The 26,164-nt window shown below is 44.7% G+C and overlaps 1 protein-coding gene across 4 annotated transcripts in view; it reads left to right on the forward strand.

Moving 5' to 3' along the window:
• The first annotated feature begins 57 nt into the window (after positions 1-57).
• The window catches only part of NCKAP5L (NCK associated protein 5 like), a 45,375-nt gene continuing 19,268 nt past the window's right edge, over positions 58-26,164 (forward strand). For 3 of the 4 annotated variants that reach the window (XM_063293712.1, XM_063293714.1, XM_063293715.1), the window contains exon 1: positions 58-191. The gene's annotated coding sequence lies outside the window, so the exon portion shown is untranslated. Of the gene's footprint in view, positions 192-23,088; positions 23,178-26,164 lie in introns of those variants that run through there. The other variant, XM_063293713.1, reaches the window with a different exon arrangement.

Here is a 26,164-nt window from a genome sequence, read left to right on the forward strand (position 1 = left end):
CGCGGGTCAGGATGCAGGGAGGAGTCCCGCCGTTTTAAAGCCATGACATCACTTTCTTCAGAAGCGGCCTTTGGAAGCGAGAACCGGGGAGGTCGCCGCGGTGGCTGCACGAACTGCCTTGAGGTGCCTGCGGGGCGATCTCGGCTGTTTCGGCGGCAGCAGCCCCCGCCCGCCACGAGTGCCACCGCGGGGTGAGTTGGGAGGCAGAGGTGTTCTCTCCCTTCGCGGCTCTTTCCGGAGCTTCCCCTCGAACGCGGGGTCTGGGTGCGAGGGAGGGCGAGCGAGCTGCAGAGCGGGAGGGGGCGCGGGGTCTGCCTGCTGCGCCAGAGCCTCGCCGTCTCGCGGGGGAGCCTCCCCCGAGCGCCGGGCCGCGCGCGTCCTTGAGGCTCCGGCTGAGTTGCAGCGCGCCGTCTTGGAGCGGCTTTCGTTGGGAGCTTGCTGAATTTGAGGCGAAGGAAATATGTCGATCCAGGCCGAATTCTCCCAAAGGACTACGTTAAAATAGGGCGGGCTAGTTTGCGATTGCGTTTGCTGTACGAACCCTGTCAGCTGCGTTGTTTCAGCAAGCCACGGGTCCGGAGTCTGCGGCGAGCACAGATGCGGCAGAACCTGTGGCTGTATTCACACGACACCCTTGTCCATGGTTGACTCAGTCCAGTTGTTTGGATTCGCGCGATACACTGAACGATTAACCAGCAGGCTGGATGCGCACAGCACGCGAAGCTAACACGTGGTTAGTTAGCTGGGGTTCAGTGTATCGTGCGAATGCAGGTTCTGCAAGGTGGAGCTGCTTTTTGACTTGGAGTCTTTTGTGTATCTGCTTAGAAATCAGACCCTCCAGATGGGTTTGTTTCCATTATGCGCATTCAGCCATGATTTTAAACCATGGCTTGTGGAGTAAGCAACAATTGGCTGCGTTTTCTCACGGTACTAAGCTTTAAGGTGGCTTTGGCTTAGTGCTTGTCCCAGCGGTGGAGTTCAAAGGGACTTGATTCCGTTGTGTTGTTTATTCATTTAGTTGCTTCTGACTCTTCGTGACTTCATGGACCAGCCCACGCCAGAGCTTCCTGTCGGTCGTCAACACCCCCAGCTCCCCCAGGGACGAGTCCGTCATCTCTAGAATATCATCCATCCACCTTGCCTTTGGTCGGCCCCTCTTCCTTTTGCCCTCCACTCTCCCTAGCATCAGCATCTTCTCCAGGGTGTCCTGTCTTCTCATTATGTGGCCAAAGTATTTCAGTTTTGCCTTTAATATCATTCCCTCAAGCGAGCAGTCTGGCTTTATTTCCTGGAGGATGGACTGGTTTGATCTTCTTGCAGTCCAAGGCACTCTCAGAATTTTCCTCCAACACCACAGTTCAAAAGCATCGATCTTCCTTCTCTCAGCCTTCCTTATGGTCCAGCTCTCCCAGCCATATGTAACTACGGGGAACACCATTGCTTTAACTATGCGGACCTTTGTTGTCAGTGTGATGTCTCTGCTCTTAACTATTTTATCGAGATTGGTCATTGCTCTTCTCCCAAGGATTAAGCGTCTTCTGATTTCCTGACTGCAGTCAGCATCTGCAGTAATCTTCGCACCTAGAAATACAAAGTCTTTCACTGCTTCTACATTTTCTCCCTCTATTTGCCAGTTATCAATCAAGCTGGTTGCCATAATCTTGGTTTTTTTGAGGTTTAGCTGCAAGCCAGCTTTTGCACTTTCTTCTTTCACCTTCATCATAAGGCTCCTCAGTTCCTCTTCGCTTTCAGCCACCAAAGTGGTATCATCTGCATATCTGAGATTGTTAATGTTTCTTCCAGCGATTTTAACTCCAGCCTTGGATTCCTCAAGCCCAGCATGTCACATGATGTGTTCTGCGTACAAGTTGAATAGGTAGGGTGAGAGGATACAGCCCTGCCATACTCCTTTCCCAATCTTAAACCAGTCCATTGTTCCGTGGTCTGTTCTTACTGTTGCTACTTGGTCGTTATACAGATTCTTCAGGAGGCAGACAAGATGACTTGGTATCCCCATACCACTAAGAACTTGCCACAATTTGTTCTGGTCCACACAGTCAAAGGCTTTAGAATAGTCAATAAAACAGAAATAGATGTTTTTCTGAAACTCCCTGGCTTTTTCCATTATCCAGCGGATATTGGCAATTTGGTCCCTAGTTCTTCTGCCTTTTCTAAACCCAGCTTGTACCTCTGGCAATTCTGGCTCCATGAATTGCTGAAGTCTACCTTGCAGGATCTTGAGCATTACCTTACTGGCATGTGAAATGAATGCCACTGTTCGATAGTTTGAACATTCTTTAGTGTTCCCCTTTTTTGGTATGGGGATATAAGTTGATTTTTCCCAGTCTGATGGCCATTCTTGTGTTTTCCAAATTTGCTGGCATATAGCATGCATTACCTTGACAGCATCATCTTGCAAGATTTTGAACAGTTCAGCTGGGATGCCGTCGTCTCCTGCTGCCTTGTTATTAGCAATGCTTCTTAAGGCCCATTCAACCTCACTCTTCAGGATGTCTGGCTCTAGCTCACTGACCACACCGTCAAAGCTATCCCCGATATTGTTATCCTTCCTATACAGGTCTTCTGTATATTCTTGCCACCTTTTCTTGATCTCTTCTTCTTCTGTTAGGTCCTTGCCATCTTTGTTTTTGATCATACCCATTTTTGCCTGGAATTTACCTCCGATGGTTCTAATTTTCTGGAAGAGGTCTCTTGCCCTTCCTATTCTATTGTCTTCTTCCACTTCCACGCATTGCTTGTTTAAAAATAATTCCTTATCTCTTCTGGCTAACCTCTGGAATTTTGCATTTAATTGGGCATATCTCCCCCTATCACTGTTGCCTTTTGCTTTCCTTCTTTCTTGGGCAACTTCTAGTGTCTCAGCAGACAGCCATTTTGCCTTCTTGGTTTTCTCTTTCTTTGGGATGTATTTTGTTGCCGCCTCCTGAACAATGTTGCGGACTTCTGTCCATAGTTCTTCCGGGACCCTATCTATTAAGTCCAGTCCCTTAAATCTATTCTTCACCTCCACTGCATATTCCTTAGGAATATTAGTGAACTCATATCTAGCTGATCTGTGGGTCTTCCCTAATCTCTTTAGTCTGATCCTAAATTGTGCAAGAAGAAGTTCGTGATCTGAACTACAGTCAGCTCCAGGTCTTGTTTTTACCGACTGTATATATGTCCGCCACCTTTGGCTGCAAAGGATGTAGTCAATCTGATTTCGGTGTTGTCCATCTGGGGAAGTCCACGTATAAAGCCGTCTCTTAGGTTGTTGGAAGAGAGTGTTTGTTATGCAGAGTGAGTTGTCTTGGCAAAATTCTATCAGCCTATGTCCTGCTTTGTCTTGTTCTCCCAGGCCATGCTTACCTGTAACTCCAGGTGTCATTTGACTGCCCACCTTAGCATTCCAGTCTCCTGTGATGAAAATAACATCTCTTTTAGGCGTGTTGTCCAGTAGGTGCTGCAGATCCTCATAGAACTGCTCTACTTCAGCTTCTTCAGTATCTGTGGTTGGGGCGTATATTTGGATCACTGTGATGTTAGATGGCTTGCCCTGAATTCTAATTGAGATCATTCTATCATTTTTTGGATTGTATCCAAGCACTGCTTTAGCCACTTTACTATTAATTATGAAGGCTACTCCATTTCTTCTGTGGTCTTCTTGTCCATAGTAGTAGATCTGGTGGTCATTTGATGTGAAGTGGCCCATTCCAGTCCATTTCAGTTCACTGACGCCCAGAATGTCTATCTTTAATCTTGACATCTCACCAATAACCACATCCAATTTGCCCTGGCTCATAGATTTTACATTCCAGGTTCCAATGGTGTGTTGATCCTTAGAACATCGGATTTGCCGTTCACCACCAGCACCGTCAGCCGCTAGCCGTCCTTTCGGCTTTGAGCTAGCTGCGTCATCACGTCTGGGGCTAGTTGAGCTCATCCTCTGTTCCTCCCCAGTAGCATTTTGACTATCTTCCGACCTGGGGGTCTCATCTTCCGATGGTATACCGACATATCTCTGGTTGTACTGATCCATTTAGTTTTCACAGCAAGAATACTGGGGTGGGTTGCCATTACCTTCCCCAGGGATCGCATTTAGTCTGACCTCTCTGTCATGACCTTCCCGCCTTGGGTTGCCTTTCACGGTTTAGCTCATGGTGTCATTGAGGTGCTCAAGCTCCAGCACCACAAGGTAACGATCCTTTGCTGAAGCTTGATTCCGTAGAGGCTGCGTAAAAGACAGGCGAGCAGCTGGATGTTGCGATCTGCGGAACTGCCTTGCTCAAGAAAGAAGCGAAGCTCCTCCTCCGCCAAGTTTATGGGGGGAGTTATAGGGCTGCTGTTTATTTTAGAGCCGGTGTGAATTTTATGTTATATGGCGTTTTAATAGATTACTGCTTTTATGAACATTGCAGGCTTTTTAAAAATTGTCTTTGAGCCGATCGAGTCTTGGATGGGGAAGCTATTTGACTGCGATAAATAATTAAAATGTTAAGGGATCCGGCCGTTATCAGTACCTAACGCTTCGCGGTTTCGTACCGATAGTGTTTAGATACCCCCTTTCCAACACGCACACACGCTTTTCTGTGTGGGTGTTTTTACAAAGCAATTCTGGAATTTCGCTTGTTTCTTTTTCCTTCCAGCCACGTTTATAACCCGGCTTCTTTTGGAAATCTCCAAAGCCAGTGGGTGGATTTCCCCCTATGGCGACGCAACCCCTTCCCTTTGAAGCTCAGTGATGCGCGCCCCCTTCCCTCTCATCTGCCTGGCCGGCGCCGGGGACTGACTTCGGCCCGCCTAGACTCAGCCCCGGTTCTGCGCACTGCTCGAGCTGGGCTTCGGGAGGTCCGCGGATTTCCGTTACGATAAACACGCCGAGGGCGCGGCTGTAACCGAGCACACGCTGTTGGGGGGCGGGGGAAGGAGGAGGAGCCCATCTGGACTTGGAGAGACTTCGGAGCAAACCGAATCGACCAGTCGTTTGCGCTCCAGCTCTGCAGCTCTTTCGGTTTACAGGGAGGAAGTCCAGTATCCACCCCGCTGCCCCCTCTAATTCTGATCCCGAACACACCGCGCAGAATTCTCCCTCCCCCCCCCCGCCCCGATGGCGCCGAGTTCGCGCAGTCCTTTCCTAAAAGTCTCCTCAAACGGCCCTCCCGTCTATGATCGACACCCATTTTCTTTGCAGAAAGGTGCTTTCCTGATAGGCAGCAGGGCCTGCTCTTTGCCCCTCCGGGGGAAAAAGTCAGCTGGTGACCTCCAAGGCAATGACTGCCTTTACACAACATGCTCAGCCCTAAACCACAATAGCTGGATCAGCACATCAGATTACGCTAAAACCAAACAAACCACATTGGATGGACTTGCACAGCATGTTAGGCTAAAGTGCCTGCTAGCCGGTGGCTCTATGCAGTGAATGAACCCAGCCAGGGTGTTTGGTGTATGGCTCAGAAGGTTTTGAAAAAATGAACCAGGGAACTGAGTTAATGAAACCATTATTCAGTTAACCGTGGGCAGCATTTTGTGTGAACACTGCCAGTAAGTTGTAGCATGTTTTGCTACCTCATAACATGAAGCTTTTGTTTACTGTATTGTGAGAATTCACTGGCTGGATTCGCTCAACTTGTCAAGATCTCTGCCTACCTGCCTTGGTTTTTCCATCTCTGAAATGCCTGTAATGTGTGTGAGTGAGGTTGTACATGCCTAGCTTGTTTTATAGAGGTGTATTTTAATAGGTTTGTATGTACAGATTCTATCTTTCGATAGGATTAAGATGTAGTAGCATAAGTTTTTTGTTGGGCAGTTGATAGGGTAGGGAGGCTGTGGGGGTAGAGAGGAAAAGCTAGAGAGCATCCCATTATCTTCCTACATGTTTAGTTTTTGAGAGGGCTATGATATGGGGCTTTATTTTTGTAAAACAGTTTGTGTCCATCTGTACTTGACACAGAACTATCACAGATAGTACTGCTTGCGTTTCAAGACAATTTGGCCCCGCTTCTCTCTGTATCCTATATTTATTTTATGCATTTGATAGGTTAGAAAGCTCACAATGTTATGGGAAGTCATGCCAATCTCAGAAGTGCTCCCCAACTTGCTTCTGCAGTCTGGACTAACAGGGTTATCCATTAGGAATTTGATTCCAGCTCACTAATTAGCCATTTCAATTGGACCCTGGTTTTGCTATTCAGCCCATGAGTTGTAAGTAAGTTGTGAACTGTTGCAATGGTATGTGGGAATGACCTTGGGAGACAGGGGGAAGAGCCACAGCCAGGGGACAGGAAGCAGCTTAGCTTGCAAAAGGAATTTGGTTGGGCAAGTGACTCAGAAGGGACCCGCCCTAGTTTCTTGGTCTGTAAAGGTGATGGAGGAGAAAGGTAGTTTCAGACTTGCAAGATTGATGTCAACCTAGTGAGGTAGTCCAGACAGGAAGCATGGCCAGAACCATCTGGCTGTGCTTCCTGTCTGGACTACCTTGGTAAGCTGACATCAGTCTTCCAAGTCTGTAAGTACATTTCTCCCCCCCCCCCTCTCCTGTACAGCTCAAGAAACTAGGGAGGGTCCCTTTTGAGCTGCTTGTCCCACCCACATTCCTTTTGCAGGTTAAGCTGCCTCTTCTGGCTGTGGCTCTTCTCCCTGTCTAAGGTCATTCCCACATACCATTGCAACTGTGAAGTGCTGAGATATATAGATGACAAAACTTGTTTTTGTAATCTGGTTGCAAGTCTATATATCTGTAGTTACAGTACTGCAAGCACGGTCCGTAAGTTGTAGTGTCGAAATCTTTTTTCCTCCTTTTTCTTCCTTCCTTCATCTCTTCCTCCTTCCATACATTGTTGAAAAAGAAATCCCATTTAATTTTTTTAACCATTGAACAAGTTTTTGTATAAGCAGCAGCATAAATAGGCTTCTGTGTTGAGAATGTGAAATAATGGCTGTTGTGTTTTCACTAACTGCACAGACATATCAGCCATGTTTCTTTTCAACCCAAACATCTAGGATCTATGTGAGCAACCAATGGCCTTTTGGGGCATGCACCCCTTCAACCTTTCCTTGCCTTGTCTGCTGCGTTGAGAATGAGAAGCCAAGCTCAGTTTTTAGCTGGGTTGCTGGAACAGAATGCTACCCTATAAAATGGGAGCAGCCATTTTGCTGGTAGGAATCAGAATTGCTGGGGAGAAAGGGGGACAGATGCCACCCTTATTGTCTCTTCTAAAATCCTTGCTTGAAAAAAGGTCTATATAAGTAAACATGTCTGATGTCCTAGCAATATCTGCTAGGGCTGCTCCCAGGTTCTGGTGGGAGGGGGGCTTTGTCCCCAGTCCAAAATAGTGCGTATTATATAATGGGTGGTCACAAAAGATCAGTCTATAATGACTGTAAAAGTAAAAGCCAGGGTAGCTGATGTGCTGTCTCCCCTCTGAAAATCTGGCTTTGGGAGCTCCTCTTGATGAGCGAAATGGTTCATTTCTCTCCTTGGAACTGTTCTGATCCCAAATGATCCCATTTGACCACACTTGATTCTGGGCTTCTCTATTAGTATGATTAGGATTTCAGCTTTGCTTCCAGGCAGGACTGCCTCTAGTTATTCTAGAGGATCCAGAAGCAGGAATTTTCCTAGAGGATGAATGCAAGATTTTAACAGGAAGAGGTAGATAGAGATGTGAGAAGGGCAACCAAGTGTTTTGAAGGATTATAGTGGGGGAGTGAGAAATCGAACAATAATTTTAAGCCTCAAAAAAGAGCATATATAGTTATAGATAGTATATTTACTATAGTTATTTATCAAGAAGCTGTTCAAAGATCAGCCTGGGAAAATCTGCACCTGTCAAAATACGCCTTTCTTGCCTGTGCTATGGAAATATACAGAAAGAGCAAGCAACTGTGAACACCATGCCTATTAGGTGGGACTGACACATCCCAACTATCTGAGGCCTATTTTGAGGAGTCTCTTTTAAAGCCAGCTTCTGTATTTCAGAGGCAGTATGTAGCTCCTTGTTGTGGGTGTCTGTACATCTCGAGACCTTGGCTTCTCTCCTGACACAGAGAGGAAAGGGAGGGTGTTCCAGGGACCTCTTAGTTTTTCTCCAACGTAAGGCTGCTGCCTGGCCAGCTGCCCATTCAGTGCCTTGGTCCATGACCTCATTTTCTCGGTGGCATCTGCAGAGATGGGGGGCTCTCTCTCGATCAGCACCTTGCCTGCAATGTGGCCCAGAAGGCCCGGCTGCGCTGCAGGGGCTGGGTGTCCTGGGCCTTCTGAACCCAGGAGCCATCCTCCAGTTTTACATCCTCTGGGTGGGTTGAACTGCAATTCCCCTAGCCCACATTAAGTAAGTGAGGGCAGTGATCTGCCTGTGATCCCAGGTGTAGGCCTTTGTTTTTTCCACAAGAGCAATTGCAGAGGGATCCTGGGGATTAATCTCCATTCTAAGCACGCCTCTCGCACAGCTTCCCAGTGACAAGCACCAGAGCAAGGCAATGCCACACTTCCCCAGAAGTGTTGGAGGATGAACTCCTTCAGAAAAAAAAATTGCTTGTGACAGTGGTGATGGTGTTGCTTCCTTTTTGTTGCAACCGAGATGGTAGAATCCAGGGGCAAAGAGAGGCTTCAGAAGAGACTTTCCCTTCCTGCCATTCCCCGCCCCCCCCCAGCAGTCTGGACTCTTAAAAAAAAGTTCCTTTCTCCTTTTCCTTCTGTTGTTGTTTCATGTCATCAGAGCCACAGTTAGGCTTTATTTATTTTATTTATTCCATTTCTCTACTGCTTCCCACGCAAGCGTATTTAGAAGCACTTTTCTGTAAAATAATACCATTTAACAAATTTAACCCGCTGTTTTGTCATTTCCCATGTACAAACTGCCTTGCCAGTCTTTTATAGCACCAGTAGAGGTAGGCTCCCAATCGTCAGTTTTCCATCTGCCCATTCAAGCATGCCGTAGAAAGCACCACTATAATCCTGACCTGGTAGATGGAAAGCGAGTGAGTCGAGAGCAGTGATTTGTGCAGAGATGCAACAAGCATCTGACTTTGGGGTGCAATATTCTGCAGCATTTCTTCCCTGGGAGTATTTTGGTCACCCAACTCCATCTCATTCAGCAGAACAATCAGATCCAAGGACGAGCTGATTAGAAGGAGGTAAAGACGTACACAGACACGCCGTAGGCAACTTCCTCTGCATACTTGTGAGTTTACTGAAGGTTTTATTGAATTAGTACACTTCTTGTAGCACACAGTTTCAGTGTGTGGCTCTGAAGCGAGACGAAGCTGGGCACCTGGTTCCCCTCAGCTAGAGTTTAGACTGCATCATGTCTGGTCAGATCAATTTTGGAGGCTCACCAGTGTACTCTGTTGAAACTAGATGTTTAAGCTGTTCTGCAAACCACTGCTCTTTCGGCTAAGTTTGCAAATTGGTTGTCTTGTGGATAGCGGTGGAGGGAGGGAGAAATTCTCTTTCCCATTTGATTAAGTCACTGGGCCTTGTGCAAACCACTTCCTTCCCAGCTCCCTTATCCTGATCCCCACTGAAACTATTGGTTGGGGGAGACACAGGGGCACTTTCCTTTCATGCCATTGTTCTGTTCACAATTGCTGGCTTTCCTTTTCCTTACAGACAGCATCTCACTTCCCCCATTCTTTGGTTGATGTGGTGCCATTTCCTGCCATTACTGTAGGGTGGGGAGAGGGAAAATGGGATGGGGGGACGTAGATGTTAGAATAACGAGGAAATAAGAGATCAAAACCTTGGGTTAATTCAACTGAAGCTAGTGGGGGAAGCAAGCTGGGATGCTGGTGCAGCAATACCCTCCAATCCACTTTAGTGAAGGTACTGTAGTAGGAGAAGATAGCAGTAGTCAGGCTTAATTCCTAATGTCGTTGGTGCTGTGATTCCAGTCAGCACTTCTTTAAAATAGCAGCAGCACAATTTCTGCCTACCTAATCATTATTAGAGGTCATGTAGGATAACCTTTTATTATTAGGAGGTATGCCTTGTATAAGAGAGCCACTTTGGTGTAGTGGTTAAGGCATCAGGCTAGAGACTGGGAGTTCTAGTCCTGCCTGAGGCATGAAGCCAGCTGGGTGACCTTGGGCCAGTCCCCCTCTCTCTCAACCTCAGAAGCAGGCAATGGCAAACCACTTCTGAAAAACCTTGCCAAGAAAACTGCAGGGACTAGTCCAGGCAGTCGCCAGGAGTCAACACTGACTTGGTGGCACGCACACATGGACCCAAAATGCCCTATATAACTGCACGCTTTTGGGCATGGTGCTTTGCTTGTCTTGAATTCATGCGCTCCATAACTTGGGCTTGCTGGATAGTCCTGTGGAGTCTAATTCCACAGACAGGTGGGTTTGTTAGACTAAATATGCTTATAGTTCCCGGCATGCTGTTTGGAGATGACAGAGGCTGACATTGCTACAGCTTTAAGGGAAACTGCAACTAGATAATCAAGTTAATTCGGTTCCATGTGAGAAGTTTAGATGTTCCTTTGTCTATATATGATGGAACTTGGGAAAGGGGAAGATGGACCAGCATTAAGCTTGACTCACTTGTTTGAGCAATCTTCTTTATACCTTAATAAAAAAGAGAGCCAGTTTGGTGTAGTGGTTAGGGTGTCAGGCTAGAGACCGTGAGTTCTGGTCCTGCCTGTGGCACAAAGCCAGCTGGGTGACCCTGAGCCAGTCCCCCTCTCTCAGCCCTGGGAAGGCGGCAAGGGCAAACCACTTCTGAAAAACCTTGCCAAGAAAACTGCAGGGACTAGTCCAGGCATTTGCCAGGGGTCAAAACTGATTCAAAGGCACAAGAGAGAGAGAGGAAAAAGGAGAGAAACTGATCTTTTTGGTTATATTGTACTAGAGGTTAGATGGCTTCATTAGAGTGTGAATCTAATAAAATAATATTCCCTTGTGTTGGGAGTTAGTGATCTTGGATCCTTTCCCAGCCAACAGTGAAAACTCTGGAACTCAAGGAAGCAGATCAGGAAGAAAGCTTTAAAATACTTGCTGTCTAACAGGAGGGGAATCTAGGCTCTGTATTAGAACTCATGGCATAATCTGAGTGTTAGGTAAGATGAAAGAAATAAGGAAAAACAAGATGCTTGAAATGTATAGTGTGCAAATGAAGCAGCCTGATGATGATGTACCAATCGAAGCGAATATTTGTAGCTCTGGGTTGAACTGTGGAGTCCTTGGTGCTCTCTGAGCCTTGTTGTTTTCTTGCAGACATTTCATTGCCAGACTAGGCAACATCTTCAGTGCAAAGTCTTTGCACTGAAGATGTTGCCTAGTCTGGCAATGAAACGTCTGATGCTGATGATGCTGATATCCAGTCTGGTGTCCCAGTTCCATGGGTGGATTGGTGTGCATTATTGAGCTGTTAATTGCATCCTTGCTCCAATTGTACTAATTCTATTATGATGTTAATATGGAATAATGGTGGAGAAACCCTCTCAGCAGTCTGGTACCATAGAGTGGTTTTCTGCAGCCAGGGCCTTCTAGGTGTGTTGGTCTCTAAGGGCCACACTAGCAGAGGATGATGAGGTTGTAGTCCAGCATCATCTAGGCAATGCCAGTTTGGGGAAGGCTGTCACAGTGTGAAAGAGAACACCAACTGGTTTCTTCCAGACCAGAGTAGGTTCCTGCTTCTGTTGATACTGTATGTCACAAGGGTCAAGTAGTTTAGATAGCCCCTCCTGCTATGGCAGAGTATTTGCTTTATATTCAAAAAAATCCCAGCAAGTTCAACTCCTGGTATCTCCAGGTTGGGCTGGGAAAGAAAGATGTCTGGAGAATGTTGCGACTCGGCGAAGAACATGGGTAGGCAGCATCAGATTTTGGACTTTGGCCCCCATCAGCCTCAGCTATCATGTTTATTGGCAACGGTGGTGGGGGTTGCCCGTATTCTCCCCTGCCTTCCTAAGCAATACTGCCCTGATTCAATGCAGGTTAGTTCCTAAAGCATTCTCTTATTCCCCACCAGCGGTGCATCTACTCATTTTCTCCTCTAGGCATGGGTGAATACTTCCCCTTCATTTAAATAACGGGCAAAAGCTTGTGCATAGGAACCATTTCTTGATGAAGGTCAGTGTTGCCCTCCTCCAAGAATAAGCGTATGGTCCTTTATGCACAGGAATTGTTACTGCTGGGGTTCTGTGCTTTTTATTCTATCTCTACCTGGTACATTCTGCACCTGCCATTAGGAATCACTATTAGGAATTCACAATTGCTTTAGGTTCTGAAGTGTTTTTTCTCATTCTTCTCAATCATCCCATAAAGCATGACTAAGCTTGTTTTGTGAATGTGAAGCTTTAGCTGAGAATTGTCCCCTCTGCCTAACATTCTGTTTCCATGGGCTTTTCCACTGGTTTCTCCACACTCAGCTTTTCTTCCTGAGGCCGTAGCTAAGGAAGGTCATGTTCCTGTGCACCAGACTCAGCAATGCTTGCATTTATTTATTTATTTGGTCATTCATTCATTCATTCATTCATTCATTCATTCATTCATTCAATTGATATGGCTACCCACTCACCATGGTACTATGGGTGGCTAACGATCAGCTAAAAACATCAAGAATATAACACAAACAAAAATATATCATACCAGAGGCAGCTCATGTATCCATAACTAATCCTAGGCAATCACATAAACCACTAAAACAGGCTCATCTAACCTCTTGGCCCAGTGCCTGGGAAGAGCTGGGTCCTCAATGCCTTACAGAAAGGGATATCGGAGTTCAATTCCTGGTTGACCCAGAATGCCCGGGAATCAATTGATACTCCGATGTGGTTCAGATCAATGATTAATCTTGTCTTCTATGTAGAGGAAGGGGTGGGGGGACAAGGCAAGATGTATGTTAACTTGAGCTCTTTGGAGGAAAGGCAGGATAAAACTGGTGATTAAATAAACAGCAAAGCTGATTATCAGATGTGGTGCAGATTACTTATGCTTTGACATTAGTGATGAAATGGTGGGGAGGGTTAAGGACCAGTTCAGAGAAGATTTGTTTGGCTTCTGCAATGCACTTGCTACGCTGCCTTTGTCAAGCCCCTGTTCTCAGCCGCCTCCCAAATTCCTCTCTAATACTGTGTAGAGATAACACGGATCTGCTGGGATATTGCACATAAGAGCCTTTGACTGTGTGAAAACACGATGAAAAAGCTAGGCATCAAGTTTCTTGTCCCCTGCTTTTACCAAGAGTGGTAGGTGGATAATCATGTGAGAAAAAAATGGTTAAGGGCCTTGTATGTGCCACACACTCATTCCTTGTCTGCAATTTTCCCCTTTCTGCTCTGTGTGGAGACAAACCATAGTGACCAGTTGCAGCTATAAATAAACAGGGCCTGAGGCTCTGCTGCTATTTTTGCTGCTGTAATAGTTGTTGTGTCTGGGTCTTCAGAGGACAACAAGATATGCTTTTGTTTTATTTCACATCCTGACACAATTTGCCATTTGAACTTGGTACTGATTGCCCGTTCCAAGAGCACTGAGAGGGGATGGGACCCATCTGAACTTTCTGTAGGTGGGACCTGGGCTTAGAAATAAATAAAGCTGCTCTATTTGATTTGGTTTGGTTTTTAACTTCCAGTTGCTGAATTTTCCAAAATTGTAAAGTGGGCAATCTGGCTGAGAATCTCAAATCTGTGTGTGTGTGTGTGTGTGTGTGTGTGTGTGTGTGTGTGTGTTTCCAAATTTGTGAATGATTCCTTTGTATTTTTGACCAAATTCAGCTTGGGGCACGAGCTCTTGAGACAGCCAGCTTGGGCTTCCAGTCTAGGCATATGTGATCCTCCCCCCTCCCTTCAACTGCTTAAACATTCTCCTCAATAAGTCCTTTGTTGCTGTTCTGAAGAAGTTGCTTTTGGCTCCTGAATGACATGTAGTGCCACATCTCACTTCTTGGAATGCAGTAAAGTGCAAGATGAAAGATACTGTGCTGCAGAAACCTGCAAAATTCATCACCTCTGGACACGGTGATGGGCAGCAGCAGTCAGGTAGCAGAAAATATAGCTCCTTGGAGAGGGCTGAGCAAAATGCAAGCATCTAACTAACCACTGCCAGGGGTAAACAGAGAAAAAACCATCTGCAGGAAAGAGAAGAGCTGCTGAGTAAGATGAGCGGGTGGTCTGAGTAGGCACAGCATTTCTTACCTTGATGGAATGACTCTGAGTAATGGCTTTTTCACAGCAAACTACAGTACAAGCAAGCCTTGAGCAGAAGGCTTACGAATGCATGATGGAAGTGGAATGGAAGATTTACAAAAAATGTATTTATGATTCACACCAGAACACGTCAGGATGTGAAATGACATGAGAGGATGCTTTGCGTCCTCAGGGCCTTTGCGGAGTGCCATCCAGCACTGGTGCATCCACCCTCCCAGCGGAATGGCCAAGCTTCTCAGCATTAGAGAAAGAGGCTAACAGTTCATTTGTCTCACTTGTATCCTGCGCTTGGCAGCAGTGTATGAGTTTGCACACCGAGGTCGTGATGGCAATGTGGGCTTCTGTATAAAAACTAAGAGTCACGCATTACCACCAGTTTTGCTTGTCTTGAAAGTTCCTTTTAAGGTTTCTAAGCCTTGCAATGGAGAACCAGTGGATGATATGGGGGATGGCTGAACCAAGATTTGGTTTAGAGTCCAATTTATTTGTTCATTTATTTGGCTTTTAGGCTGCTCCATTTCCAAAGATTTCAAGTGGCTTGCAAATAACAGTATATGTGAACCAAGCCACCCATTAAGCTATGGTTAAGCAAACAATGGCTTTATGCAATATATGAAACCAATCCTGGTCTCTAAATCCTCAAAAATGGTCTACTGGACATTTTGTTCGAAGAATCCCACCCATACTCCAAAGACAATACAAGATCATGGAGGGCAGCCCACTTCCCAGGGCTGCCGCCTCCTTGTGTGCATTTGCTATCAGTGAAAAGAGCGGGGAGTGCATGTTTCTTCCAATCTGTATGCATAAGACTGGATTCTGTGTGCAGACACTATATAATCCAGTGTCAGGGCTTGGAGAGCAGGACATTTAATTCTGGGTGGCCCTTGGTAGGGTTAGCTTCTGTAGCCCCCTTTATGTTTTGTTTGGATGTCTGTTGGGAGGGTGTATATGCGTGTCTGGAGCTCATTTCCAAACAGTACGGTGTCTGTTTCTAAAAAGACACAAAGACTTGTGGAGGAGAGCAAATTCTTAACAACTTATGCTTAAACGAAGGTATTAGTTGAAAAGGATGCTGCGTGGCCCTTTGGGCTTCAACTCAGCCACAGCATTTCCAGCCATGTAGTGTTCATTCCCCATTCATTCTCTCACCCTCTCCTCCCCTGGGCCTACTTCTGCACTGATTCTGGTTGAAATTATCTGGATTAGTCATTTAAAGATGTATATATTATGCTTAACTTGCAGAACAAGCTTGGTTTTTTTCAGTTGCCAAGCTTGTGGCATCAAAACCCATGGGCTGTATCCCATAGAGGGCATTGGTGCATGGTATTTTGGATTTAATTGCCAGTTTGGGTGATGACAGAGAATCAGGCTGGTCAAGGTTCTTTTTTTTTTCTTTTTTTCAGTATACCTTTGGCCTTATTCTACCACTTGCTTTCTTCCTCTTCACTTTACCTGCCCATATCTTCTCTACAAGATAACAGATATTCTTTTTTGGGGCCTGGAAGTGTGGATTGATAGTCTGAATTACTCTTAAAGCAGCAAACTCACCTGGATCTAATTATCCCATTGCTCCTTCCCACTGGCCAACCTGCCTGGTATTTCTTTAAATCCTCTGAGTCCCAGGGCCAGAAGCCCCTTGTCAATCAAGACCCTGTGGACCCTTACAAATTTTAAAAAACTTGTAAGCAAAAGGGAGGGCAGATTCCTACAACTGAAATCTAGGAGATGGGGAGCAATTGTTCCTACACTTGTTGGGAGAGGTGGCTAAGCTTTATATTTTTTTACCATGCCTGAGAACATGGCTGGCTGAAGTGTTTCACAGCAATGTCATCTTGCTTCTTACTACGTTATGGAGTGCAGAGAAAGAACCTGTTCATATACTTTGCACTTTTTCTCCCACAGACTCTCGATATCAATCCTGCTCACTGGGCCTGATAGTAGTGCAGCCCAGAACATCTGCAGAGCCCCAGCTCACCACCTCTGATAATACTGGCAGTAAGGCAACACTGATAATAGATTTTTCTACTATTGTGGGAGATCTCTAGGGAATACCAGGGCTACAAGCTATTCTGGGAAGTTGATAAGACATATTTGAAGATGGCAGTGGCAAACTACTTCAATATTGGTTCCAGGAAAACTAATAAAGGGAGTCTTTACCTTTCCTGTTGTGGCTGCCATTCTCTCCCTTCCCTTTCTGTTCTACAGTGTCTTGGTTTCAATTAGGAGACATAAAGGGAACTAGCAGATCTCCTAAGTTGATGGCAAATGGCTTGTTCAAGATAGCATGAGCAATCTTTAGTAGAAAAGGAAAGTTGATTGTTTTGTGGATGGCTGTGGTGATTCACCCCAGGATCAGGAAGGACATTGGGGTTCACGTACTTCAGGAAGTCTTGTTTAACCCATTTCTCGAGTAGCTGTGGCCTGTTGCTACTAAGAGGATGTTGCTCATTTTCTAAGAGCTCCTATGCCCATGTCTGAAGGGACCAAACATGACACAGGGTGTGTGTATCCTGCCTCCCTAGCTTACATTGCAGTGACGCTCTGGAATGATGGGGAGGATGGATGTTCTAATCTCCAGGGTTGTCTCTTGAGAGTGCGTTTGACTGATGCTCAAAGTGGGCCTGGTAAGCACTTGGCTTGAAAAACAAAACAAAACCAGCCCCAGCCCCCACCTCAAACAAAATTCCAGCCTAGTTTTGAATCAGCATGTCTTGCTCAGCATGACATGGAAAGAATGAATGTGCTTGGAACAGCAGAAAAGCAGCGTAAACCTTCCAAGAGATCTTCATGGCTTGCTAACCGATCTAGGGGGCAATAATATTGTTTGTATCCTAGCAGCAACCCTTACTGGCACACCTTTGCCAATGTATGCCCCTAAGTTTTCCCTCTGATGTTCTCTCATGTACAGGGATGTTCCGAGAACTGCAAGTTTAAAACTATGAATTCTGTTAATCCAGAAATTGCTCCTCTTGCAATTTCTCAGTGAGGAAATCTTTAAAAGCTGACCTTTTAAAGTTTGTCCCTTGCTATTCAATTCCTGCTGTGTGAAATCACAAGGAACCCCACCCCCTCCACATCTTAGTATGAACTTTTTAAGAACATTCCTCACATGCTCTTTGCCATGTACTGATTCTGGGCCAGCAAATTGATGTGAAATGTGCTCCCTGAAAGTAGAGCTTGAAAATCACCATCTTAATCTTTCTGCCAAGATTTTATAGCAGAAGAAGAGACCACAATGTCCTTCAGCCCAGAAGATGCAGCAGGTTGTGAATTGGTTGCACCAACTTCTTTTAAAAATTAAAGAAATAGAAGAAAAGGTTCTCGTGTGCCTCAGAGAAAAAGAACAGTGTGCAAGAGAAGTTGGTATAGGAAGAAACTGTTTGTTGGAAAAGGTGTGTCTGTGTGTGTGTGAGGAAGCTTGGGTTTCCCCAAGCCTGACGATGTCACTGTTGCTCATGTACTCAAACTCAGCAGTTGGTACTTTAGCAGGCAGTGTTGTTTTTCCATAAGATGTACACATTAACATTAACAACAGGTAAATAAAACATTATTAATAGACTGTCTGTATTCTACTCCATCAACAAGCCAGGGAACCTTGTTCCTTCATCTCTGGATCTAAATGACATCTAATGGCTTCACGTGTAACAACAGTTTGATGGCTACGGTACTGCCTTCAGAAAGCAGCCTTAAAGCTAAAGGATGAGGTCTGGTAAAGTTTAAAGGAATTCATCCTATTCAAATTAATAAGTCTTAAGGAATGCTTCGCTTTCTAACATCCATCCTAACCTAAGTAAAAGAATCCTGATGAGATCTTTAGGAATTGTGGTATAGCAGCATTAGGAGGCTCTTTACTCAGTGTAATCTATTCCCCTCTATTTTGGAGAATGCTAGGTACAGTAGGATAGCATGTGATGATGTTGCTCTAAGAGGATATTCAGGAGAGAGAGAGAGAGAGAGAGGAAAAAATTGGCAGTCCTAAGCTAGTAAATCTGTTAAGTATACCTCAAAAGTCCCTTTTTAAGACAGACAGAGCCCCTGAATTTGCCTGTTCCAGCTGTCTGTGCAGTGCACCAAACAGGCTAGGTGTTAATGTTTAGAGAGAAAGTGTCTAACAACATGTGCAGACGGGATCTATTCCCAGTTAAACTGCATTATCCCCAGTTAAAAATATTGTGTCTGTAACATTCTGGGGTTGTTAATTTTGTTAATAGAGGATTTCAAGCATCCTTATTGTAAAGATTACCATGTGTTAGGGTATACATATCTTTGTCTCAGCGGCAGAGGGCCCTAGATGAAGCAATCCACTTCATCTGGACCCTTTTCAGTCTGAGTTCAGGTCAGGACATTGTATGGAGTCAGCATTGACTGCCCTTGTGGATGACCTCTGAAAGGTTCAGGATGGAGGTGGTGTCACTGTCTTGATCCTCCTGGATCTCTTGACGGCTTTCAAAATCATCAACCATGGTATCCTACCAGACCGGTTTCGGGGATTGGGAGGCACTGTTTTGTAATGGTTCTTCTCCTTTCTCCACAGCTGGTTCCAGCCAGTGTTAGTGGGGGTCTAGCCCTAGACCCCTGCAATGTGGAGTGCCTCAGGTCTCAGGTCTCTCATCGTTCTTCTTTAATATCTAAAATCACTGTGTGAGATCATTCAGCGGCAGAGGGTGCCGTACCATCAGTACCATCCAAAAAGATGTAAAGGGCTGGCTTTTCCCCCAGGCGCTGGGATAGGATGAGGTTGGAACATTGTATAGATTGATGGATTGGAGATGATGGATCGGGCTCCTGGTTTTCTGTTTTTTTCTTGTTTTTGTTTTTTATTTTTGTTGTGAGCCGCCCAGAGTTGTGTTTTACAAGATGGGTGGCCATATAAATATTTTAAATAAATGAATACCATCCCAAAGCAAATTAGTTAAGACTTAGCTGTTTTAATAGATGGTATTTATTGTATTTAATTTTTTCCTAGAAGCTAATTATATTTGCTTGAAGGTTTGCGTACTATTTTCAGCAAAAGATTAGCCTAATTATTGTTGTCATTTCCTGTATTAATTTCTCCAGATCAATCATATTCTGCTTCAAAAAAAAATTTTTTTTACATCAAATGGTTTTTTCACCAACATAAAAATAATAATTAATTTTGGGGATGAAGATGATAGTTTGATTTAGAATACTTGTATAAAACTGCAAAGAAGCCAAGAATTCCTACCAGTGCAGGAAAATGTCTGAAATACAATCTAGGTAAAATAGTGAAAGTTGACTTTCAGCTAATTGCTCTAAATAGAAAGCATGATCAGAATTTTCCTAAAGTGGGATTTTCAAATTAAAGTAGTAATACTATTTTCTTATTTCACTGTATCTGTGGGGTAGACATTTATTTATTTGATTGTATTTCTCTCCTGCATTTCTCCTGATTGCTTAAGATGATTTACTTGGTAGCCTGTACAGGTTTTATGCCAGGGAAACCACCTTGTCTGGTATGTTTGACAAGAGAACAAGGACCAGTTTATCCAGTTGAGTAGGGACTTGGGTTGGAAACCAGGCAGCTCCAAATTCAACACCTTATCTATTATATTTCCCTCTCTCTCTCTCTCTCTCTCTCTCTGTCAATATTCGTAGATATTTAAAATTATTGATGAAATATAAAACGTAATTTAATTGGGCTAAAGCAGTCTTTCTTACTTTAAAAAGCAAGGTGATGGTTTTGTGTCTTCTGTGGTTATTTTTAAAAAGAGCAGTTTTTATGAGAGAGAAACTTTTCAAGAGAAATTTTGCCTCCTTCTGGTCTAAGGTGAAAATTGCTTTGGAAAATATTAATTATTCAATCTCTTGCATGTTCCTATACAAAAAGCAGTTTATGTAGCCTAATGTGCTTGGTATATACTTTAGAGCAGCCTTTCTCAACCTTTTGACCCTGGAGGAACCTTTGAAATATTTTCCAGGCCTCAGGGAACCCCTGCACATTCAGGCTCAAATATAGGCCAGAAGTTACCAAATTATTTTATTTGTTTCATGTGTAGGTCTGTATGTATGCATTTACAGTGTCTTAAACAAAAAATAAAGAATGAAACTTACCTCTTTCAGGTCAAGCTGCCTGGATTTGAAATAATTTTTAAAATAAATTGTGATCTCCCAGGGAACCCCTAGTGACCTCTCACAGAACCCTGGTTGAGAAACTCTGCTTTTAAGCTACAGTTAAAATTGAGTTCATTAATTGTAATTAACTGCTGCCACCTTATATTCTTTCATAAATGGGCACAGAAATGCATTGCCTAAATCACAGTAAGCTATAATGTGGTTTTCTTAGATTTGGTTCTGCATAATCTATGAACTGAACTATGGTTTCTGGTTTAATGTTACCTGCGAACCAGGCCACTCTGGGTGTGTTCACATGATACAGCTGCTGCTAACAACAGTTTAGTGTCAGTAACACTAAAGAGGAGGCTGCACAAGGGTATAACTCCTTCCCAAATGGTGAGGCTTTAAAGCCCCTGCCTAGGCTAAAGGGTGCAGTGACAGCTTCTAGACAGAGTAACTCAGAGAAACCATGATTTGTAGTTTATGCCTTTAACAAATCATGGTTTCACATAACTTGATTGTTTTAATGTGGATTAACAAGATCTGTTAACAAATAGCAAGATGTGTGAACTATTTCACTTTTTTGTTACATACTTTTAAGAAGTTTTTAGTAATTTCAAGGATGACTGACTGTTCATTGGAAGGACAGATACTGAAGCTGAAGCTCAAAGATTTTGGCCACCTAATGCGAAGAGAGGACTGACTGGAAAAGGCCCTGATGCTGGGAAAGACTGAAGGCAAAAGGAGAAGGGGACGGCAGAGATGGTTAGACAGCATCACCAATGCAACGAACATGAATTTGAGTAAACTCTGGGAGACAGTGGAGAACAGGAAGGCCTGGCGTGCTGTGGTCCATGGGGTCACGAAGGGTCGGACACAACTTAACGACTGAACAACAACAATTTCAAGGACAGTGATTCTGTCTGTATTTTTCTTAGTACCTAAGAATATTACCTTGTAGACCTCAGATTAATCTTGTACTTGTTTCTTTACCCTGCTCCATTTTAGTTACTCAGCTCTTTCTGGATTAATATAATCAGAATTAGGCATGATTGCCAACATCAGATTTATAATAACCTAGTATCCACAACTTGGCTAAGGGGGCAGAGTCAATAGTAAAAAGTGAATTGTTACTTCTGTGGAAGTAGTCACAATATACATGGGTCTGGGAAGTTAAGCAGGGTTAGGCTTGGTTAGTACTTGGATGGAAACCACCAGGAAGTTCAAAAAAAAAAGTCCCAGAAGAAGCCAATGGCAAATCACTTGCAAATGGTTGCCAAGAAAAGTGCCACTGCTCTTGACCTGAAGGTTTCTTTACACCTTCCCATCATGATCAGCAAATAGTTCTAAGAAGAGAGTTGCAGCTGGAAAAGTGTAGAAGGATCAAGCCAACCCTCATTCTCACTCTGCATGACTTTCCTTAGAATTGCCTCTTTCTCTAAATTCCTACTTGGCTCTGTTAGCAAAACGGTAGTGGCTGCTGAGAGAGAGTTCAAACCATTCCCAATTGCAGGATGTAATTATTCATGCTGTATCAGACCAGCTCTAAGCATGTTAATATAGAGTAGGTTCCCCCAGATCTCGGTAGATCTTTCTTCCTACAGAAATGTGCATGGGATTGCAATCTCCAAATGGAAAGGTTTAGTACAGTACTTGCTTAAAGTTTTACTGAAAGGGAAAGAAGGGAAGGATTTCCCAGGCCCCTCCCCTCAAAGGTTGCCATGTAGTGCAGTGTGCCTTCTCACCCCTGCCCTTTGGAGCACCCTCCTCCCCACCCACAGAGCCGGCAGGCCCCTACCCTCCTAGCCTTCCGAAAAGCCAGGAAGACACGGCTTTTCTCACAAGCATTGGGGTAGAGTGAGGCTGAGCCCAGAGAGGGGTTGGGCATGCCAAGAGTTTTTTGTGCTGTTTTTTATGCTTTTAATTGTTTTTAATGCTTTTACTGGTACTGCAAGCTGCCCAGGGTTATGTTGCATAAGATGGGCAGCTATATAAATAAAAACAACATTGAGCAGGATGATCTCTACCTCCACAGTAGAGATTTTTTAAAATCCACAGCTGGAGAGCAAGAACAGAATATTTCCCATGTAGGGAAACTGTTGAGAAAGGAAACTTGGGCCTCCTATTCCTCTCATTTGAGCCCCCGCCCGCCCGCCCGCCCGCCCGCCCGCTGATTCCAGAGTGCCATTCACACTAAAGAGCAGCTGCACAAGGGTAAAATGGATTCATTTTTCAGTTTTGAGGCCATTACCAAACAAGCCACAGGGCTAGGAAAGGAAAATATGACCTTGGGGACCTCAGTCACATGGCCCCTGGAAGACAGCCCTAAGATATCAGCCATGTTTGCTGATGGTCTTATTTTGGGGGAAGCAGCTAGTGAGGGTCACCAGGAATTCACCTGCAAAGAATTTATTGGAATTGGAGAAATGTTGCCCTTCACCATCTGAGTAATTCCTTATAGGAGTTTGTCCTTTGCTCTCTAAAGGTACAAATCTGAACAGAAATAAGTGCCCACACCTGGTGTGTATGTGGGTAGGAAAATCTGGATTAAGTGTCGCTCTCCTTTACAATCTGAACTATGTTTCAGTGGAACCCAGCATTTTTTTCACACATGTATTTATGATGAGCATAATCATCCTAAATTCTGAAGGCAGCAGCATTTTTTAATCGCTCCCCCTCATGAGGCTGCTTTGCAGCCTTCTCCGTGAGGCCGCTTGGGCAGATCCCCCTCCCCCTCTTCCCCATGGTAGTGGAAATCCCCCTTCAGCCAGATGGGCTGAGAAAAGGATGGGTGGGGGGCGGCGGCGGGTCTGGGCTCAGATGGGCCGCGCTGAGTGGGGGGACGGATAAGGCGGAGCTCCGAGCCGTGAGTTTCCTCCTGCCTCCGCCTCCACCACCCAACAATAGCAGGCCCCGAGTCGGGCCGTGTCGCCGGAGGATGCGCCAAAGGTATCGGGGCCTCCGTCGCGTAGGCGAGATGAGGCTCGGTCCCCAGCCCACCGCCCACCCCCGCTTTTAGGGGCTGGCGGTGCGGCGGAGAGGGCAACGGGAGGACGAAGTTTAAGAGCACTGGCGGAGAGGCTGAGCAGGAGGTTACTTCGGGGGCTCAGAGCAGACGGGCGGGTGGGAAGGGGGAGGGCGAGAGCTTTGGAAAATGTCGGGTGTCTGAACAGCGCTGGCTGGGCAGGTTCTGCAGCGGGAATCCTTGGGGCCCTCCAGGGGAGCCCAGGATATGCGAGGGGTCTGTCCCCTCCTCTCAGCCTCGTAGTTTCGAGAGAGGAGGCAGCCGCCCGTTTCCAAAGCTCTCCTCCCGGAGCCGGCGGGGGATGCCTGGATCAAGGAGCAGCGGGCGCGTAGAGGATTTACGGGAGAGGGTATTTATGCATGGGTAAGATTGGAAGCCTGGCTTAGAAGGCTGACCCGGCTTTGGGGGAAGTGGCGGGGCGCACGTCTGTCGGGTGGGCGTTTGTCCCTCTTTACAGCCTCGCCGAAACTGGGTTTGGGTACCTGGGCTGTGAAGTTCCACAGTTTGACGGGATGGATCAATAGCGGCGGAGCGTGGTTTCAAGGGAAGCTGTTGGAGAAGGGCAGTATCCGAGGTTTCTTCGCTTCTGCGGCAGGGTAACGTTCCCTTTTTTTTTTTTTTAATATACAGTTGCATTTCTTTTTTGCTGGGGTTTAGATTTAAGTGCCGTCCAGATGTCTCCACGTTCCCTGCAGCGCATGAGATCTCTTTAGTCTCTTTGTGCCAAGCATATAGAGGTTGGCCCTGCAGTTTCCCATTTTTTCCCTCTCCCCCCCCCACCAACCCATCCAATCAGGAATGCAATGCAGCCAAGAAAACGCAGTCTTTCCAGCATGCTAGTTTGAGTCAGCCAAATGCCCTTGGCTGCTAAGTAGCCTGGAGTAGTATCCTGCAAGTCCTTGGTGGGGCTGGTAGATAGATGTAATAACCGGCCCAGGACTGTTTGTTTCCTGGCGTGCAGCGAGGTGGTTGAGGAGGGATGTGTAAGGCAGAGGAGGGTACCTGTTTTGCAAGAGAGTCTGGGAACTTGGAGGGGAAGGAAATGGGAAGGAAGACAGGCTGCCTTTTTACAGGGAGCTTCTAGTGTTGCTTATTGAGTATTACAAAGCCATCTTTGAACCAGACATCCCAAGTGCCAGCTTTCCTTACATCCACTGTATGTCACAGAGATGTCAGTATGGTGGAAGTGTTGAGGGGCCACCAGTGCAAAGCCCTGGTGCCAAGACTATCTCCTGGGCCAGCTTCAGCCTGATAAAGATTGGGAGTCCCTATGTAATGGGAAATCTTCTCCCAATCTTGTTTCCATCTGGAATGTTGGGGTTACATCTCCTAGAATTCCTTAAAAAACTAAAAAGGTCTGTTAGGATTTAGGGGGTGGGGAGCTCTAACCATTATGCTTACCTTTCTTGTTAGAGCTCTAATTAAAGTAGGAATTTTATTTCCCACTTCTTTTGCCCAAAGTTTTGGAAGTTTTCTTCCAAGCTCAATCACATAATTCAGAAGTTTTTGATACTACCTTAAAAAAGCAGTATTCAAAAAGTTTATTTTTGTGTAGTTTTCATGTGACATGCTCTTGACATGAAAACGTTAAAATATGTAGGATGGTGCTACTAGTTTCTGTAGATAACTCCTGGGTTTTCCTCTCTCCCAGTTGTTCTCAGAATTTTGGAAACTATTCTACCTCCCCTGGGCTGGAAATTCAAACTACTGGGATCCTGGACTCTAAGCATAAATTTCTATACTAGTTGACTGAACTAATTCATTCCTCTCTTGAGACTTTTTTCTTTGAGTTCCAGTATTGAGACACAGCAAAAGAACTAATTATTACTGAATCATAGAGTAATCAGAATGCCTAAACCAGTGAATGCATTGCAGGAAAAGTAGATTCCTTAAACTTTGCTTTGTAAAATATGATTAAGCCAGACATTTTTTTAATATGGCCAAGATGACTTAAATTTATCTTAGCTGTTCTTAAAACAGATGCATTTTAATACCCTGGAGTGAAATCTGGTGGGTGGGATAGCTGATTGGGGTGCTTGGGGAGAGAAGTAGCTCAGGTGGATGACTTTTGATTAGCATCTTGCATATTTGTTTCCCAAAATCTGCAAAGCAGTTTTCTTGTGTGTTTTAAAATGTTTTATGAATTTTTCAGGGAAAGATGAAGGTTGAACGTCTTTGAAAGATTTAAAAAATTCTGTTTGAAACTATGAAGGGGTTAGGCTGAATGCTAATCCAATGTTCTTTTGGGCCTTTTGGCCCTAAATAAAATTGATTGATAATCCAATATTGCATATGTTTAATGTTCTCAAAGCTAAATTGAAAAGCTGGATAAAATTCATGACGACTGTATTTGTCTTCATCCTTTTATATTCTTCAGGGAATTATTCAATAATTTAAAATAGGAAATGAATACAATGATCTAACTTTTCCTTCTTCAGACTACTCTGAAGTAGATTTCTTCAGCAATCCTGTGTAATTGGAAAAAGAATTGTTTGAGTTAGCTCGCTAAAAACCAGTTGCTTTTTCCAATTACAGCCATTGCGGTTCAAACAAATCTAGTAAAAACCAGGTTGGAGAAGATTGAGCTATAGGATAAAGAAGCTCCTATAATAATCTCTTTAATCTTGTTTCCTATTATAGAAATAAACTCTTTCTCATGTAAGTGGTTTGGGGGTTTTTTTCAGTGGGGGAGTAAAAACTAGTTCTGGATTTTGAATTTCTCAAACTCTCATGTGACTCCTTCAAGGAAGGTTGAACAGTTCATTTATCTGACTTTCTATTGGCAAGATAAACACTCTATATTCTCCTTGTATTTTCATGGCCCAAACTGGGGCCTGTTTGTGAGAATTGTGGATCAGCATTTGATTTGACTTTTGTTTTGTATTACTAGTTTGGTTATACGTCTGCCCAT

This window comes from Candoia aspera, chromosome 2 (assembly GCF_035149785.1).
Source record: "Candoia aspera isolate rCanAsp1 chromosome 2, rCanAsp1.hap2, whole genome shotgun sequence".
Lineage (NCBI taxonomy): Eukaryota > Metazoa > Chordata > Lepidosauria > Squamata > Boidae > Candoia > Candoia aspera.